The sequence below is a fragment of the Notamacropus eugenii genome, chromosome 5 (assembly GCF_028372415.1).
Source record: "Notamacropus eugenii isolate mMacEug1 chromosome 5, mMacEug1.pri_v2, whole genome shotgun sequence".
NCBI lineage: Eukaryota > Metazoa > Chordata > Mammalia > Diprotodontia > Macropodidae > Notamacropus > Notamacropus eugenii.
Genome location: NC_092876.1, coordinates 338,550,941 through 338,570,488, shown reverse-complemented (window position 1 = coordinate 338,570,488; position 19,548 = coordinate 338,550,941). Strand labels below are relative to the sequence as shown.

Sequence of the window (19,548 nt, the reverse complement as noted above, 5' to 3'; positions counted from 1 at the left end):
TGCTGAATGTCAGGAAGTACTGGGATTAAAACCGGTTGGGAACTCCTATGTTAGAGTGCCAGGGAAAAGTTACTGTGGCACTATACAAAGGAGAAATCTCCTTTTGCAATTATCATGTTTGCTCACAGTATTCAAGGTTTTGTATCCAGCTAGAGGCTCCCATCTTTCTATTACAAATAGTGTGGCCACTGAAGGCCCTTCCAGAAAATCCTATGATGCTGAGCACATCATTGAGCTTCTCTGACCCTTAGTTTCCTCCTCTATTAAATGAAGGGGTAGTGCTAGATGCCTGAAAAAATTTCCTTATAGCTTTAGGTCTAGATTACTACTGTCTGATAATATATACAACAAATTAGGCAACTAGGTGATGCATTGGATAGAGTGCCTGGTCTAACGTGAGGAAGACCTGAGTTCAAATCTGACCTTAGGCACTTACTATGGAAAAGTCACTTTACCCTGTTTCCCTCAGTTTCCTTATCTGTAAAATGAGCTGGAGAAGGAGATGGCAAACCATTGCAGTATCTTTGCAAGAAAACCCCAAATGACTCAACAACAATACGAACACAAGACAGCCCTTCTAACTCCAAATCCTAGGCTCCTTCAGTTATACACCAGGAAGAAAGCTATGTGAGATTTAAAAACTGTCAAGGGCACTCACGGTGAATCTGTGAAATAATTCAACCACTCTGAAAAACAATTTGGAATTACATGAAGAAAGTGACTACATCACAATCCATAGTCGTTGACTCTGAGATTACCCTTAGGCATATACCTCAAAGAGATCAATGACAAAAAAGAAATCCCCCAAATATGCCAAAATATTTATAGCAGTATCAAAGACCTTGAAACAGAGGAAGTGATTGAGAAATGGCTAAATCCATTTTGGTGCATAAATGTAATGACATAAAGAACATGACGAATTGTAGAGAAACATAAGAAGATTTCCATGAACTGATACAAAATGAAGTAAGTAGAAGCAAGAAAAACACTGGAACAATATAAATGAAAACAACAACTTAAGAAAATCAAAACTGGATACTGTGAAATTATAACTACTAAGCAAATTTGGTTCCCCTAAAAACTGCTACGTAAAGGCATAGAGGACTATGAATATGGAAGACTACAGATATGAGAATCTTCTTATGTGTTGATGAGTTTTGATGAACTGTTTCCCCCACCTCACCTCTTTTCTTAATCTTTTCTTATAAGGGATGATTTTCTGGGAGAGAAGGGGAGGATATCATTGGAAAATGCAAATGAAGCAAAAATAAAATATATTAATAAATATGCATTTTCTAAAATGTCTGTTTTTAGAAAACTTTTATTTTGAAAGATAAATGTGTATTGATATAATTTACTTTGAAAAATATTTATTGATGTATTTTTAAATGTTTACAGCTATTTAAAATGTTCTGCATCAGCTATATTTTCCAGTGTCTCCCTCTTTCCAATCCCAGTGCTTTATAATAAAGAATCAAAAAAAGAGAAAAAAAATTGCCAAGCTACATGCGAAAATCTTAATTGATGGAAATCAGACAAAGTCTTTTGTTTACTTGAATGGAAGAAGAAATTCAGGAGCCTCATGGGTTGTAAACATAAACCAATGCTCTCCATCCCTAAGGATGTTTGAGTGATCAAGGGGAACGGATACTGTCAACTTTCATTTACTTTTGATAATGGATGAGCCAGACATGGTACAAAACAATGGATAATCAAATACAATAGCATGGAAGAAACATTCTGTTTCCTCTTTTTTCCCTGGAAAAGGGAAATTTATTTTCCTAGGAAAGGAAAATAAAAGTAAGACAGGAGAGGGCCACATTAACATTAGACCAGGGCTGAATGGGAGGATTTAGAGAGAAGTATGAGTGAAGAACCAAAAGGAGAAAGGAGGGAAAGACAAAAAAAATCCAAAGAATAAATTCAGGTTGCCTACTAGTGGGCAGGTGATTAGACAGAGAGTGAGCACCTCACTAGAATCTCACATACCCCTCTTCCTAACATTAGCCTCCATTTTCTTAGGCTGAGAAGTAGGTTCTAGTTATGTAATAGCTGGTAATAATAACAGTGTTGGCAGCGGTGGATGAGTTTTTCAACACTGATTTAGCTGAAAGCCGGGACTGGCCTTCTAAGTTGAAAATTTTGCAAGTGATGGCTCATTAGTGTATTTCAGTTAGAATCAGCCTTCTCTGCTGACAGCTTGTCCTGCAGGAGTATCGACACTGAAGCCTGGAGGGTTTCTATCCTCTGTCTGAGGAAAGAAGCACCAGAGGAGGGGAGATGAGTTGTAAAGAGGGGATATGGACAGCAAGCTGGCATAGTAGATACAGCTCCAGGCCTGGAGTCTGGAAGGCCTGAGTTCACATCCAACTGCAGATACTGGCTGTGTGATGCTGGACAAATGACAAGTCCTTTAACCTCTATCTGCCTCCCTTTTCTCAATTGCAAAATGGGGGTGATAGTAGCACCCACCTCTCAAGGAGGTTTTTGCAAGGACTGAATGAGATAATATTTGTAAAGTATTTACCACAGTGCCTGACACATTTTAGTTGTTCAGTCATTTCAGTGTCTTTTTGACCCTATTTTCTTGGGAAAGATATTGGAGTAATTGCTGTTTCCCTCTCCATCTCATTTTACAGAAGAAGAAATGGAGACAAAACGGGTTAAGTGACTTGGTCAGGGTCACACAGCTAGGAAGTGTCTGAGGTCAAATCTGAACTCAGGTCTTCCTGACTCCAGACCCTAGTTTTGTGCACTATGGTGCCACCTAGCAGCCCATGCTTGACAAATAGTTGGTGCTCAATAAATGTTTCTTTCCTTCCCCAGGACATTGGTACAGAAAGTTAGCAAACTTGGGGCTCAGGTCTGTCCTCGCTGCTAACTACATATTTGTTTTGGACTTCAGAAGGCTCTTCATCTGTGAGCTACAATCATAGATGTTTATTTGATATCATTTCTCTAGGAGTAGTCATGTTACTAGAGACCTTTTCATTGTCAGAGATGACAGAATCATCCCTAATACATGGGAGACACTGAATTAATGCTTGATGACCATCAGAATTGGAAGGAACCAGGACTTTGCTGGAGCCTGCTTCAACCTGACCTAATTGCTAAATTTTCCTTGTGACTACTTATTACATGGAAATTAGCAAACACTACAAATCAAGACCTGATGTATTGTTTTGTTGACTGGCTAGGCTTAGAAAGTGATGAAGAAATGTAAGCAAGACAGATTAAACTGAAAAAGAGTGTGGTAAGTGGATCAGTGTCCCTTTCCTCCCAGAGCTGGCTGTTTGACAACTGTATAAATCAATGTGTGTATAAATAAATCTTTAAGTATAGAACATATACATAATGTAATATGTAATATATAGAAACAAATATATTTAAAAATGTGTAAATCAGTATTTCAGTATAATGGTTTCCTTTGAAATCCTATGCATTCTGCCCTTAAAAGCATAAAATGAAAAACATTTTTAATTTAAAAAACCATTTTAATTTTTAATAAATTTTAAAAACAAATATAAAAATTATACATGTAAAATTAATAAAATTTTAAAAGACATTATTCTAAAAAGGGGTCCAAAGGAGTCCATCAGCTTCACCAGACTGCCAAAAGGCAGAAAAAAGGTTAAGAAATAAATTCTATTTCATTGTGGGACCTCCTACCAGTGTCCTTGAAACTCAGTTCAACTCTGGGAGTCCTAGTAATAATTTCATTTTCAGCAAACATTTGTTATCTCCTGTTCACAGGGCTCTATAGGAAGAACCGGAAAAGATACAATGTGGGACATGAGACATGGACCTTGACCTCAGAACATGTGGTTTAGTAGGGGAATCATAAGAGACAAATTGAGGATATTCCTGTTCAGGCAGGAGTTGGCCTGGAAGGCTTGGAAGGTTTCTTCCAATTCTGAGATTCTACTATTTCATATTTCCTAAAGGATCTCTAACTGGACAGCAAGGTGGTTCATTCGACTTGAGTTTAAAACTGATCTCAGACAGTTACTAGATGTGTAACCTGGGCTAGTCATATAACCCCCTTTGCCTCAGTTTCCTCATCAATAAAATGAGTTAGAAAAGGAAATGGAAAGCAACTCCAGTATCTTTGCCAAGAAAACCCCATATAGGATCAGGAAAGGTGTCACATGACTGAAAACTGAACAAATAAACAAAAAGGAACTCTAAAAAGGTGCTACTGAATTTGAATAAATGATGAAATGGAAAGTTTATCCTCATTTTTCCAAATAAAACTTAGACTTAAACTTAGAGAAGAAAATAAATGATGATTAGGGGGAGAGTTTTAAGAATTGAGGTTTGTAAAGTTGGATTTTGTGGTTGCGTTTGGTTTGGTTTCCAACCTAAGTGACAGTTGACACAGTGATTCAGGCATCCCGGGTGCCTGACTGACAGTCTTTGTGTTTTTATTTCTGTTGCCTGGTTTAGTGTAGCCACCACATCTCTAATCAGTCATTCTCTGGGAGTAGATTCTTCCTACTGAGTCTTCAGGAAATCATTGCTTTCAGCATCATGTTGACATTGGCAGAGAGCTACAGGGAAAGGTCTTTTAAGTCAAAACACTTAATTACCTCTCCTGCTCCCAGGGATGGGGTGAGTCAGAAACCTCTGCCTAGACATAGCCTGCTCATGAGTCTTCTTCCTCCTGTCCGCTAAATCAGGGCTATAATGAACCCAGTAGCAGACTTCCCACCCAGAAAATGAACAAGTTCCAGGGATGCTCAAAAATCCAAGTCACTGTCAGAGGAAGACCAGAAGTAATGGTCCAAAGACCTTTCCCACTAGAGCAGAATCTGAATCTAAACTAGCCTTCAGAACTCCAGGAGTCTTTCCTTCCCTAGCAGGAATCCATTACCAAGGATTCCTAGGTCCAGCATCTTCAATCCCTTTAGCCAAGACCTCGCCCTGCTAGTCCCAGATAAGAATGCTATAAAAACCCACCAGATTTTGCTAGTTTAGAAAGGTACTCCATTCCCCCTGGGGCCCCAGCAAGGTGTACCCAGTTCCACTCTGGTTCCAATGGACTAGACATGGTTGTACATCTTCCCTGTTTGCCCTTCATATTTTAAGTATCTCCTTATATTGAATTGTAAATATTCTGAGCCTTTCTTCTTTTTTAATTAATTTATTTTTAGTTTTCAACATTCATATTCACAAGATTTTGAGTTCCAAATTTTCTCCCTATCTCTCCCCTCCACCCACCCCAAGACAGTGTGTATTGAGATTGCTTCTTCCTCTAAACTGCCCACCCTTCTATCACACCTCTCCCTTCTCTCATCCACATCCTTTCTATTTTCTTGTAGGGCAAGATAGATTTCTATACCACATTGTTTGAATGTCTTGTTTCCCAGTTGCATGTGAAAGCAATTCTTAACATTTGTTTTTAAAATTTTGAGTTCCAACTTCTCTCCCTTTCTCCCTCCCCATACACTCCCATTGAGAAGACAAGCAATTCAACATAGGTTATACATGTGTAGTCAGGCAAAATGCTTCCATAACAGTCATATTGTGAAAGACTAACTATATTTCTCTCCATCCTATTCTGCCACCCATTTATTCTATTCTCTCTTTTGACCCTGTCCCTCCTCAAAAGTGTTTACTTCTAATTACCCCCTCCTCTCATTTGTCCTCCTTTCTATCATTCTCCCCACTCCCCACTTAACTCATTCACCCCTACTTTCCTGTAGTATAAGATAGATTTTCACACCAAATTGAGTGAGCATATTATTCCCTCCTTAAGCCAAATCTGAAGAGAGTAAAGTTCACTCTTTTCCTCTCATCTTCCCCCTCTTCCCCTCCATTGAAAAAAGCTCTTTTTTGCCTCTTTTATGTGAGAGATAATTTACGCCATTGTATTTCTCCCTTTCTCCTTCTCCCAATATATTCCTCTTGCATCCCTTAATTTTATTTTTTAGATATCATTGCTTCACATTTACATTTCATATTCATTATATATACTTAATCCCTCCAACTACCCTAATGCTGAGAGAACACTCAGGGTTACAAATACTATCTTTCCATATAGGAATGAAAACAGTTCAACTTTAGTAGTTTCCTTATGATTTCTCTTTCCTGTTTACCTTTTCATGCTTCTCTTGATTTTTATATCTGAAAGTCAAATGTCCTATTCAGCTCTGAGTCTTTTCATCAAGAATGCTTGAAAATCCTCTATTTCATTGAATGACCAATTCTTCCCCTGAAGTATGATACTCAGTTTTGCTGGATAAGTGAGTCTTGATTTTAACTTAGCTCCTTTGACCTCAAGAATATAATATTCCAAGGCTTTTGATTCCTTAATGTGGAGGCTGCCAGATCATATGTTATCCTGATTGTGTTTCCACAACACTCAAATTGTTTCTTTCTGGCTGCTTGCAATATTTTCTCTTTGACCTGGGAGCTCTGAAATTTGGATAGGGTGATTGGTGGATTCTTTCAATATCTATTTCACCCTCTAGTTCTAGAATGTCAGGGCAGTTTAACTTGATAATTTCTTGAAAAATGATTATCTAGGTCCTTTTTTGGATCATGGCTTTCAGGTAGTCCAATAACTTTTAAATTGTCTCTTCTGGATCTGTTTTCCAGTCAGTTGTTTTTTCAATGAGATATTTCACATTGAATGCTATTTTTTCATTCCTTCGGTTTTATTTTATAATTTCTTGATTTTTCATAAAGTCATTAGCTTCCATCTGCTCCATTCTAATATTTAAGGAATTTTTTTTTTCAGTAAGCTTTTGGACTTCCTTTTCCATCTGGTCAATTCTGCTTTTTAAGGCATTCTTCTCTTCATTGGCTTTTTGAATCTCTTTTGCCATTCGAGTTAGTCTATTTTTTAAAGTGTTATTTTCTTCAGCATTTTTTGGGTCTCCTTTAGCAAGCTGTTGACTTGCTTATCATGATTTGCTTGCATCACTCTCATTTCTCTTCTCAATTTTTGCTCTACTTCTCTTACTTGATTTTCAAAATTCTTTTTGAGCTCTTACATGGCCTGAAACCAATTCATATTTTTCTTGGAGGCTTTAGATGTAGGAGCTTTGACTTTGTTGTCTTCTTCTGTTTGTATATTTTTGTCTTCCTTGTCACCAAAGTAAGATTCTATAATCCAATTTTTTTTTCTGGTTTTTGCTCATTTCCCCAGCCAGTTACTTGGCTTTTGAGCTCTTTGTCAAGGTAGTTCTCTGTTTCCCATGGAGATGGGGGGTGTACTGTCAACAACTCTATCCCTCCACAATTTGTGGGCCTATAGCTCCAAAAACAGCAGTTGTTGCTGCCCTGGCTGCTACTATGGCTGCCATGGACTCCTTCCACTCCCTCTCTGTCACCATTGGCCTGGGGCTGGACTACTCTACACTCTCCCACAGGTCTGACAGGCTTTTTCCACTGATCTTGCAATTTGTCCTTAGTGTTTTGGGGTAGTGAAGTTTGGAAAACACCACAGGTGCCAGAGATTCAGTACCTCCTAGGCCTGCACAGGTCCAGTCTATGTCTACGTGGTCCATGCTAGACTACACTCTACTCATAAGGTAATGCGATAGACACTTCCCATTGACCTTCAAGGTTGTCTTGGGCTGGAGATTTGCTTCACTCTGTCATTGTGTGTTCTGCAGCTCCAGAATTTGTTTAGAGTAATTTTTTACAAGTATTTGGCTAAGTTTGGGGGTGCGGAGAGTTATAGCAAATCCCTACTTTTACTTCGCCATCTTGGCTCCACCCTTGAGCCTTCCCTCTTTAAGACAAAGGTGAATCTTAAAGTTCAGTCTATAGTTCTCTGCTCTTCTCATTCTAAATTCTCTCTCCCTTGAAGAACTCCCACACTCTCCTATTATGAGGAGACATCATGGTGTAATGGAATGATCATTCTATTTGGAAACAGAGGAAAGGTTTAAATTCAGACTCTGCTCCTTACATGAACTTTGGCAAGTGAGTTTGGGCCTCAGTTTCCTCAACCGCAAAATGAAAAGGGTTGGATTAGTTCTTTAATATCCCTTCCAGTTTCAAATTTATGATTCTATTATTTTACTCAGATGACACTCCCCCCCCCCCCCCACCATATGCATCTCCAGACCTGAGTTCTTTCCTTACATTATTTAGTACTTTATAGGTGAAGACAGGAAGAATTTGTGATTTACTCAGTATAGGAAATCCTCAGTATGAGAACTCCTTTCACCAACATATATAGTTTATTACTTAGTAATAGATAAGTTTAGGTAGGTGCCTGAGGGACTTGACCAGACCATCAGAAGTAGGATCTTAACCTAGGACTTCCATATTCCAAGTCTAGCCCTTTATCTACTATCCTAGATTCACCATTTCCCTACAAAGCCCCAACCTGCTCCCCTTAGAGACTTCCAAATTTTCTCAGTGGCATCATCAGTGTTCCAAGTTCAAAGTTTTGGAGTTGTCTGATGGCCACCAGTTTCAATGTCATTGGAGGCACATAGGGCATGGAAACTGAATGAAAGCAAATCACTTAATCTAGGCCTGCAAAACATAGCATGAGTAACGAGTAACACTCTGTAGTCAAGCAAACAGAGAAATTGTCCATGGACAGGAGTCTCCAGAAGCCTCAGCATCTCCTACTACATATCAAGAGTCAAAGCTAGTTTTAGTCTAAATTTTTAAGAAACACTACATGCAAATATTCCTTGTTCAAAAAAAGACCCCAAGATATGAAATTCCAGATTTACATAAATTACGAAGAAATATTTATTGAGCATTTAACTTTGTGTTTCATGTCATAAGATGTTAACAAAAAAAAAAAAGGAGGGAGGAGAGAAAGGAAAAGAGAGTACAAAAACACAAGACACAATGGAACCAGTGTCACTAGTCCTCTAAAGTTAGGAAGGATAGCTTCTGAGGATGGGAAGTGATGAAAAGAAGAGTTCTGGACATGCTGAATCTCAGGCAACAACAGGGCAACCATGTAATGGATGAATCATAATAGATGAATAAAGGAAACTTGAACTTGAGTAAGAACCAGAGGGAATCATCTGGATTGGGGTGACAACTGAAAGCGAAAATTAGGGAAACAGATCAATAGTAGATAATAGGCACTCCAGGAATCCAACAATGAGTATGCAAAACATGAGCATTTGATAAACTTACAGAAAACAAAGAGGGGAAAAGTTCACTGTTTAACTAACACACTTGGGAAATAAATTAGCAATTTCATGGGAAAGGGAGTTAGACCCTTACTATATAACTCAGTGCTTTGTGGCTGTGTTTCATAAAAAAACCTTTAAAATACAACAGAAAATGGAAATAATCTATTTGTCTCAAGTGGAAAAGGAAAGTGAATTTTTTCAAGATAACAAAACATTATTGTAAAAACAAGATATATGTGCTTTACTGTGCAAAACAACTTTCTGTGCCACACACACAAAAAAATTAATTAAAACAAAAAAGAAAATAATAGGTTAGGGAAATATTTATGGGAATATAATACATAGGGAAACAAATATGGAAATATGACAGGTTAAAAACTTAACATTTATATCAAATGAGAGGTTTTAAATTTGAGAAATAGATGGAACTGTTAAAAAAAAAAGATACAATGCTAACTCAGTCTACAATACATAAGAAGTTAAAGGAAATAAAGACAATTTTCAGATAAGGAAACAGGTTGCTAAGAAAAATGCTTAATTTCACTAACAAACAAAAAGACGAAAAACTGAAGCAACTTTGAGGTTATCGCTTGACACCCAACCAATTATCAAAAATAATCAAAAGGAAGGAAACTCAGTATTAGGTGTGAAGAAACAAACACCCTTTATTGCTGATTAAAACACAAAATGGCAGTATGGTGTAAAAGCTGCAAAAATAGTTACAGCCTTTGACCCAATAATTCGAGTATGTTACTATTTGAGGGCATATTCCTATATGCCTTCAAAGTGTTATCAAGGGCAACAAAAATGTTTTCTGTTCAAAGACTTTCATTCTATCGTTATATGTAATCACAAAACTCACACATTAACATAAATATCCAACAATCAGGAAGAGTCAAATAAATCAGTTCATTAAAGGAATGGAATATAAGTACCATAATGTCATTAAGAAAGATAAGTAAGAATAACACAAGGAAATATGGAAAGACCTTGATGAAACAACACGAATTTTAAAAGAACTAGGACAGTGGAGTATATACTAATTAAAAAACCATACATGAGGAAAGAATGAATGGACAAAGAATACTGGTGGGTATTTGGAAGAGGCGATTAAAAACTTATTTTATGTACCAAAATTAATTTACCCAAAAATAATTCTATTAACTTAAGTGGGTTACATTCATGTTTAAGATTGTGGGTTTTTATTACAACATATCACTTTTTTAGAAAGAAAAATAAAAGCAGAACTTGGACTGAACAGACTTATGGTCCAGTAGGAAGGACATTAGATTTATGGTCAATGTGAGTTTAAATCCTAACTCAGATCCTTACTACTACCTTGTTAAGACAACTGATCTCTCTGGCTCTCAGTTTCTCCACCCATAAAATAAAAAGGTTGCACTAGAAAATGTCAGAACTCCCTTCCAACCATGGATCTATGATCCTTTGATCTCAATTCCCATCATGGGCAAGAGGAGACAGGAGGAAGTGAAATCTTTAAAAACTTTTGATATCACAAACACAAAATGTATCAACTTTTAAAAGACAGGATAGGATACTTAATGGTATCAAGTACCATACAAACATCAAGGAGAGCTAGAATTGAGGTGAAGTCACTAGGTTTACTGTGAAGTTAGTTTTGGTAGAGACAACAGAAATTAGTTGGAAAGTAGAGAATAGGATTATTTTCTTTATATAAGTATTCTTCATTTTATAAACAGATTCCATAGCATTTCTTCAAATAGCTCCCTTACTGCAATGAAAATGTGCTTTGATTCACCAAAATGCAATTGTTATGCCTTATTTTAGGAATATATCTAGTTCAAACAGTAAAGTGCCCTTGAGTTAGCACTTTACTTGCATCCAAATCCAACAATCAATGGCTGGCTTAGGACTTCCGAAGTTTCTTCTGAATCTAAAGTTCCACAATTCCTATCTGAAGTAGGAAAAACAGCCAATTTGTGAGTCCTGATTTTGCTCACACTCCAATTTATAAGATAGTTTAAGAAAATTATTCTACCAGGGGGTGGAGCCAAGATGGCGGAGTAGAAAGACACACATACACTAGCTCTGAACCCACAGGCCATAAAATATCTGTAAAAAAGAACTCCCAAGAAATTCTGGAGAAGCAGAAGACACAGAACAACAGAGTGGATGAGATTTCTGTTCCAGAGAGCCCAGAAAACCTCTCACAAAAGGTCCTTCGCGCTGCGGACCCAGAGCCCAGCCCAGCCCAGCCCTGCCTTGACTGTGCAGCACCAAAAGGAGCAGATCCGAGCAGGCTTCAGGAACAGAATCTCCAGCAGCTGCGCAGGTCCCTCCACCCACAGGTGACAAGGGTCAGTGAAAGGGTCTCTTTGGCAGGTCGAGAGGGGAGTGGGGTGCCCCCATAACTCAGGCTCCCTTGGGAGGCAGCAGCAGAGGCGGCAGCAGACAAGGGCTCCCCAAGCAGGCAGGAGCTCAGATCCACTGTTGAAGGTCTCTGCATAAAGCCCCTGAGGGAACTGAGCCCCCTGAGGCGGCCCTGCCCCCACTTGAGCACCTGAACTTAATCTCACACTGAATAGCAGCCCCACCCCAGCCAAAAGCCCTGAGGCTGGGAAGCTGCATTTGAATCTCAGACCCCAAGCGCTGCCTGGGAGGATCTGGAGGCGAAGTGGGTGTGAAGAGAATATTCAGAAGTCAATCACTGGCTGGGAAAATGCCCAGAAAAGGGAAAAAAAATAAGACTATAGAAGGTTACTTTCTTGGTGAACAGGTATTTCCTCCCTTCCTTTCTGATGAGGGAGAACAATGCTTACCATCAGGGAAAGACACAGAAGTCAAGGCTTCTGTATCCCAGCCCACTCAATGGGCTCAGGCCATGGAAGAGCTCAAAAAGGATTTTGAAAATCAAGTTAGAGAGGTGGAGGAAAAACTGGGAAGAGAAATGAGAGAGATGAAAGAAAAGCATGAAAAGCAGGTCCACACCTTGCTAAAGGAGACCCAAAAAAATGCTGAAGAAAATAACACCTTGAAAAATAGGCTAACTCAATTGGCAAAAGAGGTTCAAAAAGCCAATGAGGAGAAGAATGCTTTCAAAAGCAGAATTAGCCAAATGGAAAAGGAGGTTCAAAAGCTCACTGAAGAAAATAGTTCTTTCAAAATTAGAGTGGAACAGATGGAGGCTAATGACTTTATGAGAAACCAAGAAATCACAAAACAAAACCAAAAGAATGAAAAAATGGAAGAGAATGTGAAATATCTCATTGGAAAAACAACTGACCTGGAAAATAAATCCAGGAGAGACAATTTAAAAATTATGGGACTACCTGAAAGCCATGATCAAAAACAGAGCCTAGACATCATCTTTCATGAAATTATCAAGGAAAACTGCCCTGAGATTCTAGAACCAGAGGGCAAAATAAGTATTCAAGAAATCCACAGAACACCGCATGAAAGAGATCCAAAAAGAGAAACTCCTAGGAACATTGTGGCCAAATTCCAGAGTTCCCAGGTCAAGGAGAAAATATTGCAAGCAGCTAGAAAGAAACAATTCAAGTATTGTGGAAGTACAATCAGGATAACACAAGATCTAGCAGCTTCTACATTAAGGGATCAAAGGGCATGGAATAGGGTATTCTAGAAGTCAAAGGAACTAGGACTAAAACCAAGAATCACCTACCCAGAAAAACTGAGTATAATACTTCAGGGGAAAAATTGGTCTTTCAATGAAATAGAGGACTTTCAAGCATTCTTGATGAAAAGACCAGAGCTGAAAAGAAAATTTGACTTTCAAACACAAGAATGAAGAGAAGCATGAAAAGGTAAACAGCAAAGAGAAGTCACAAGGGACTTACTAAAGTTGAACTGTTTACATTCCTACATGGAAAGACAATATTTGTAACTCTTGAAACTATTCAGTATCTGGGTACTGGGTGGGATTACACACACACATGCACACGCACATGCACACACATATAAAGACAGAGTGCACAGAGTGAATTGAAGAGGATGGGATCATATCTTAAAAAAATGAAATGAAGCAGTGAGAGAGAAATATTTTGGGAGGAGAAAGGGAGAAATGGAATGGGGCAAATTATCTCTCATAAAAAAGGCAAGCAAAAGACTTATTAGTGGAGGGATAAAGAGGGGAGGTGAGAGAAAAACATGAAGTTTACTCTCATCACATTCCACTAAAGGAAGGAATAAAATGCACACTCATTTTGGTATGAAAACCTATCTTACAATACAGGAAAGTGAGGGAGAAGGGGATAAGCAGGGTGGGGGGGATGATGGAAGGGAGGGCATGAGGAGGAGGGAGTAATTTGAGGTCGACACTCATGGGGAGAGACAGGATCAAAAGAGAGAATAGAAGAAATGGGGGACAGGATAGGATGGAGGGAAATATAGTTAGTCTTATACAACACGACTATTATGGAAGTCATTTGCAAAACTACACAGATTTGGCCTATATTGAATTGCTTGCCTTCCAAAGGGAAGGGGTGGGGAGGGAGGGAGGAAAAGAAGTTGGAACTCAAAGTTTTAGGAATAACTGTCGAGTACTGTTCTTGACACTAGGAAATAAGAAATACAGGTAAAGGGGTATAGAAAGTTATTTGGCCCTACAGGACAAAAGAGAAGATGGAGACAAGGGCAGAGAGGGATGATAGAAGAGAGAGCAGATTGGTGATAGGGGCAATTAGAATGCTCAGTGTTTGGGGGTGGGGGGAGGGGACAAAAGAGGAGAAAATTTGGAACTCAAAATTTTGTTAAAATGAATGTTAAAAGTTAAATAAATAAATAAATTTAAAAAGAGAAGAAAAAAGAGAGAAAAGAAAAAGAAAAAAAAGAAAATTACTCTACCTAATTGAATGGGAATTGGTGGAAGAGTTGTCTGAGTCTAGTTCCCCTGATGAGAAATCCAAAGATACTTTGAAATCTAAACACTATCTCATTTGCTAAGGGCAAAGGGAAATCTTTATTCAAATAACCGGTTGAGTAAACAGGAACCAAAGAGAACAAGAATTTCTAAATAAACTCTTCTTCCTAGCGAGAGTGGAAAGTAACAAACTTTTAAAGTGCCTGCTCTGTGTTGGGAACTGTACTAAGTGCTTAATAAAATTACCTATCTTATCTTCAAAACAATCCTGTGAAATAGATGCTACTGTGATCCTCACTTTACAACTGAGGAAACTGAGACAGACAGAAATAAAGTGATTTGTTCAGGTTCTTGGCATGTGTATATCGGTTTGAGGTCTTTGGGCTTGGCACATGCTATATATTCTAGCAAATTAAGCATTATTTTCATTGTTTTCTTTCTGTCTTCTTCCTAAATACACTGTGGGCATGCAGGCAAAGTTTTCGCTTTCTTATGACTCACTTTGTCTGCTGGCCACTGGGCTGAATTCTTCCAACCCAGACACTATGCACGTGACCAAAGCTCCCTTTAATTTTCTTAAGCTATGAGTAGATGACTATGTTTCATGGGCCAACAGTTGAGCCCAATGAACAACAAACTATGAAGACAGAGGACATATAAACAGAGTTTAGTGGTGACTTGTGGGAACAGTCAACTATGCTATCAGCGCAGCTCCTCCAAATCTCACCCCAGATCTCAAGAGGGAAAATGCTAATCCACTGGAGACTGGCCAGGGCAATCCAGAGCCTAAGGGAAAATCTATGGCCATCCCTGAGCAGTGGTTTAGGGAAGCAGAGTCACAGGACCAAGGTTCTCCATTGGCCTCTTTCCTCATCTCTCACCTGTGCCAGGGAGCTGATTGCTAGGGTAAAATGGACAGAAATGTGAGGGAGACGTTGTACAGACTGGCCTAGATTTGACTATGCTAAACACACAGAAGTCCATATAGCTTAGAAGGAACATTTCCAAGTCACTCTTAAGGATAAAAAGCACCAATGGGTTATTCAATTTAATTCAATAAACATTTAATAAGCACCTACTATGTGCCCAGCACTGTGCTAAGTGCTAGGGATACAAAAAGAAGCACACTATAGTCCTTACTCTCAAGAAGCTTACAATCTAATGGGAGAAATGACTTGCAAACAAACATATACAAAGCAAGCTACATATAGGCTAAATAGGAAATAATTAACAGAGGGAAGGCACTGGAATTAAGAGGGGTTAGAAAGGGCCTATATCAGATGGAATTTTAGTTGGAACTCAATAAAGCCAGGGAGGACGGTAGGAGTGAAGAAAGGAGACCATGCCAGGCCTGAGTATGTCAAGATTAAAAAAAAAAGACACTAGAATCTTAAATTGAAAATTACTTAAGATAGGATCTGGCTCAATCTCCTACTTAAAAAAAAAAATCCAGAATCATAGATGTAGAGCTGGAAGGGACCAAGAAGAAAGTATCTACCTCAACTCCAATGTTTTACAGATGAGAAAACTGAGGCCTGGGGGAGATTAAGTGATTGACCCAAGATCATAAAGAGAGAAAGCATCAGAAGTGGATTGAACCCAGGTCCTGTTCCTCCAAAACCAAAGAGTATTAGTTCTTCTCTACTACCCTGAAGTATACCATGAACAGTGCAGTAAGGCTTGCAAAGCTGTTGCCACGTGCTATCTCTTTTGGTCTCGCAGCCACTTGGTGAAGTAAATGTGATAGGAATTATCATTCCCATTTTACAGATGAAGAGACCAGGACTTCAAGAGACTTAGCCAATAGCCCATTTGTATCGGAAGTTTCATAGATGGCATTTGAACTCACCCTCCCGACTCAAATCTAGCCCTCTGCCTAATGCAGGAGTCCTCTCTCCACTGTCATAGACAGGTACACATTGGCTCTCTGAGGGAGGAGTTGGTTACCTTAAAAGACAGCCTAGTGAGACAATGTGGTAGTTAGAAAGAAGTGCTGGATATGGAGTCAGAGGACCTGGGCTTAAATACTAGCTTGCCATTTACTATCTATGTGATTACCTATGTGATCTCATTTGAGGAGGCTGGACCTTGGTTCCATGACTATTCACAATTTGATCTGTTAAAAAGTTCTTCCTCGGATTAAACCAAGATAAGTTGAGCGCTCTCCCCTTCTCCTTCCCCCTCTCCCTCCTTCTCTCTCTCTCCCTCTCCCCCTCTCCCTTTCTCCCTCTCTCCTCCCTCTTCCCCCCTCTCTCTCCCTCTCCCCCTCTCTCCCTCTTGCTCTCCCTCTCTCTCCCTCTCTTCCTCTCCCTCTCTCTTCCCTCTTCCCCCCTCTCGCCCTCCCTCTCTCTCCCTCTCTTCCTCTCGCTCTCCCTCTCTCTCATTCATTGTTCCTTACTGTGACTTCTGGAGTAAGGAGTAATAAGCCTAATTTCCTTTACCATGATAGCTCTCTTCATGACCTTGAAGGTGACTCTCACATCTCCCTAGTCTTCCCTTATTCAAATTAAACATTCTTGGTTCTCTCAACTTTTCTTCATCTGCATGGCTTTTCAGAGTTTTCACCATGTTATTTTCTGTTCTCTGGAAACATTCCAGTTTATTAATAGCCCTCTTAAATGTCCTGTGGTCCTCTTCAGCATCACCTCCATTCACCAGAAACGAATACAATACCCCAGGTAGGATCTCCCCAGCAAAAAGTCAGGAGGACTATTATCTCCCTTGATGAAGATACCATGTTTCAATGGATGGAATTCAAAATTGCTTTTGTGGCATTTTTGGTTTTTTCTGCTGTTGCTTCAGTAGTCCTATCACACTACTGACTCCTATAGAGTCATAGAGCATCTCTGATCTATTTCATGTGAAATTGTTTAAACGTGTGTGTGTGTATGGGGGGGTGATGGAAGAGCTAACAAATGTTCATGTTAGCAGATAATCTAGAGATTATCCAATCAGGATGATGAAGGACCTTGAGGTCATATCATATGAGGATTAACTGAAGACACTGGCAGTGTTTATTTTGGGAAGAAAAGATCAAAGAGGAAGAGGGAAGAGAGGAGGGATCATAAAGCTATCTTTGATATCTGAAGGATTCCCATGTGCTTGACCCCAAAGAGCAGAAGGAGGAATAATGGGTAGAAGCTGTAAGGATGTAGATTTAGACGTGCTATGGGGGGTGGGGGGAGAGGTAACCTAATAGAAGGTATCTGAAGATAGTGGAAAGAGCTGCCTCGGGAAGCAGGGAGTCCCTCTCATCACTTGGGATCTTCAGTCAAAGACCAAGATATGAGAACTGTAGTGTATTCTTGTCTTTGCTCAGATTCAACAGGATGGTCTCAAAGGTCCTTTCCAAGCTTAATTCTGCAAGAAATTTTTTCTAAGCCGCCTTAATGCCAGTGCCTTCCTCTGAGATTATTCCAATTTATCTTATCTGTGTCTTGCTTGTACATAACTGTTTGCATGTTGCATCCATCAGATGGTGAACTCCTGGGAACAAGAACTTTCTTTTTTCTTCTATGTATCCCCAGCTTTTAGCGTAGAGCCTCCTGAAACACAGTAGGTACTTAAAAATGTTTATTGAACTAATGCATTGTTGGTAGAATTGTGAACTGATCCAACCATTCTGGAGAGCAGTTTGGAACTATGCCCTAGGGCTATAAAAATGAGCATACCCTTTAACCTAGCAATACAGTGATATCCCATTAGGATACAAGCATATCTAGGACAATATCCCAAAGAGATCATACAAATGGGAAAAGGACTCACATGTAGAAAAATATTTATAGCAGCTCTTTTTGTGGTGGCAAAGAATTGGAAATTGAGGGGCTGCCCATCAGATGGGGAATGGCTGAACAATCTGTGTTATATGAATGTAATGGAATACTATTGTGTTATAAGAAATGATGAGTAGGCAGACTTTAAAAAAACCTAGAAAGACTTATATGATATTGCTGCTGAGTGAAGTGAGAAGAACCAGGAGAACACTGTAAACAGTAACAGCTACATTGTGCAATGACTAACTTTTATACACTTATCTCTTTTTAGCAATGCAAAGATCTAAGAAAACTCCAACAGACTCGTGATAAAAAAAGCTGTCCATATCCAGAGCAAAGAACTAAGGAATCTGAATGCAGATTGAAGCAGATTATTTGCTCTCTGTCTTTTTTTAGTTTCTTCTTTCTTGTGGTTTCTCCCACTGGTTCTAATTCTTTACAACATGACTAATGTGAAAATAGGTTTAATATGAATGTATATGTAGAGTCCATATCAAATTACATGCCATCTTGGGGTGAGGGAGAGGAGAGATGGGGAGAAAATTTGGAACTCAAAATCTTATGAAAGCAAATGTTAAAAACTAAAAATAAATAAATAAATTTTAAAAAATAAAAATCTAAAAACTACTTTTAAAAAATGCTTGTTGACTTGCCTTCTTGATGGGAGGGAGAGAATTTGGAACTGGAAACTTTTAAAAACAAATGCGAAAACTTGTATTAACATGTAATTGGAAAAAAATTAAAATATTAAATAAATATATTAAAAATGCTAGTTGACTTGATTCTGTGATTTGTGGATGAGTTCCCACAGCACAAATCAAGAGGAAGTACGGACTATTAATTCACCTTTTTAAGTCTTTAAGAAGAACAAAGATATCTCTCTGTCTCAAATGGCATAGGTACAGAGCTATGTGAAGGTGAAGCTAGATGGAGAATCATAGGATGATCAATATAGTTAGAAATGTACATAAGGGAAAAATGACATGGAATGAGCTGATACTAGAACCAAAATACTTTACTTCATAGAATCAAACTTTAGAGTACAGGGAAACCTAGTCTAGTTCTCTCTTTATATGGATAAGGAAAATTGGTGCCCAGAGAGAAGGACTTGCTTAAGGTCACAGGGGTAGGTAGTGCCACAAAGGAGATGATTACCAAGAGATCCCATATACTGGCCCTGCTCTTTTCCTGTGGTACCTGTACTTCTTCAGAAATGTCAGTAAAACCAAAACCGCTGACTTCAGTTTAATTATAAAGACTTTGATTTGAGGCAGATCTACTCAGGAAGCTCTTGGAAATGTAAAATAACAAAATCAATGACTTTTTAAAATTATGTAACTGAATGAATAAAAAGAAGAAAAAACCCCAATTATTACCAAACTCAGAGGGTCCTTATGCAACAATACCTAGAAACCACCAGGTGTCACTGTAAAAAGTCCTAAGTCACACAGTCTCTAACTATCTTGATTTGATATTGCCAGAGCTTTTTGTGTTTTAAAGCTGGTTTTTGCCTGACTTCTTCTTAAGGAACATATAGATATTATTCTCATGCTCACTAAATAAGAATGAAAATGTCAGATAATTCAGCACCTCAGGGAAAGGACCAAAGTCTGAAGACTTATTTTTATCTCTCACATTCTAGCATAGTATTTTCACATATTATATGCGGTACAATAGAAAAACCACTTGACTTGGTATCAAAACATTCAGAAAGACTTGAGTTTGGTTCCTAGAACTTCCAACTGTATTACCTTGGACAAATGACTTCATGAAAGGTGTAGTGCAATTAAAAATG

At 38.6% G+C, this 19,548-nt stretch overlaps 1 protein-coding gene across 1 annotated transcript in view; it reads right to left on the bottom strand.

Moving 5' to 3' along the window:
- The window catches only part of ITGB5 (integrin subunit beta 5), a 207,611-nt gene that overhangs the window by 98,136 nt on the left and 89,927 nt on the right, over positions 1-19,548 (bottom strand). The gene's annotated exons all lie outside the window — the stretch shown is intronic.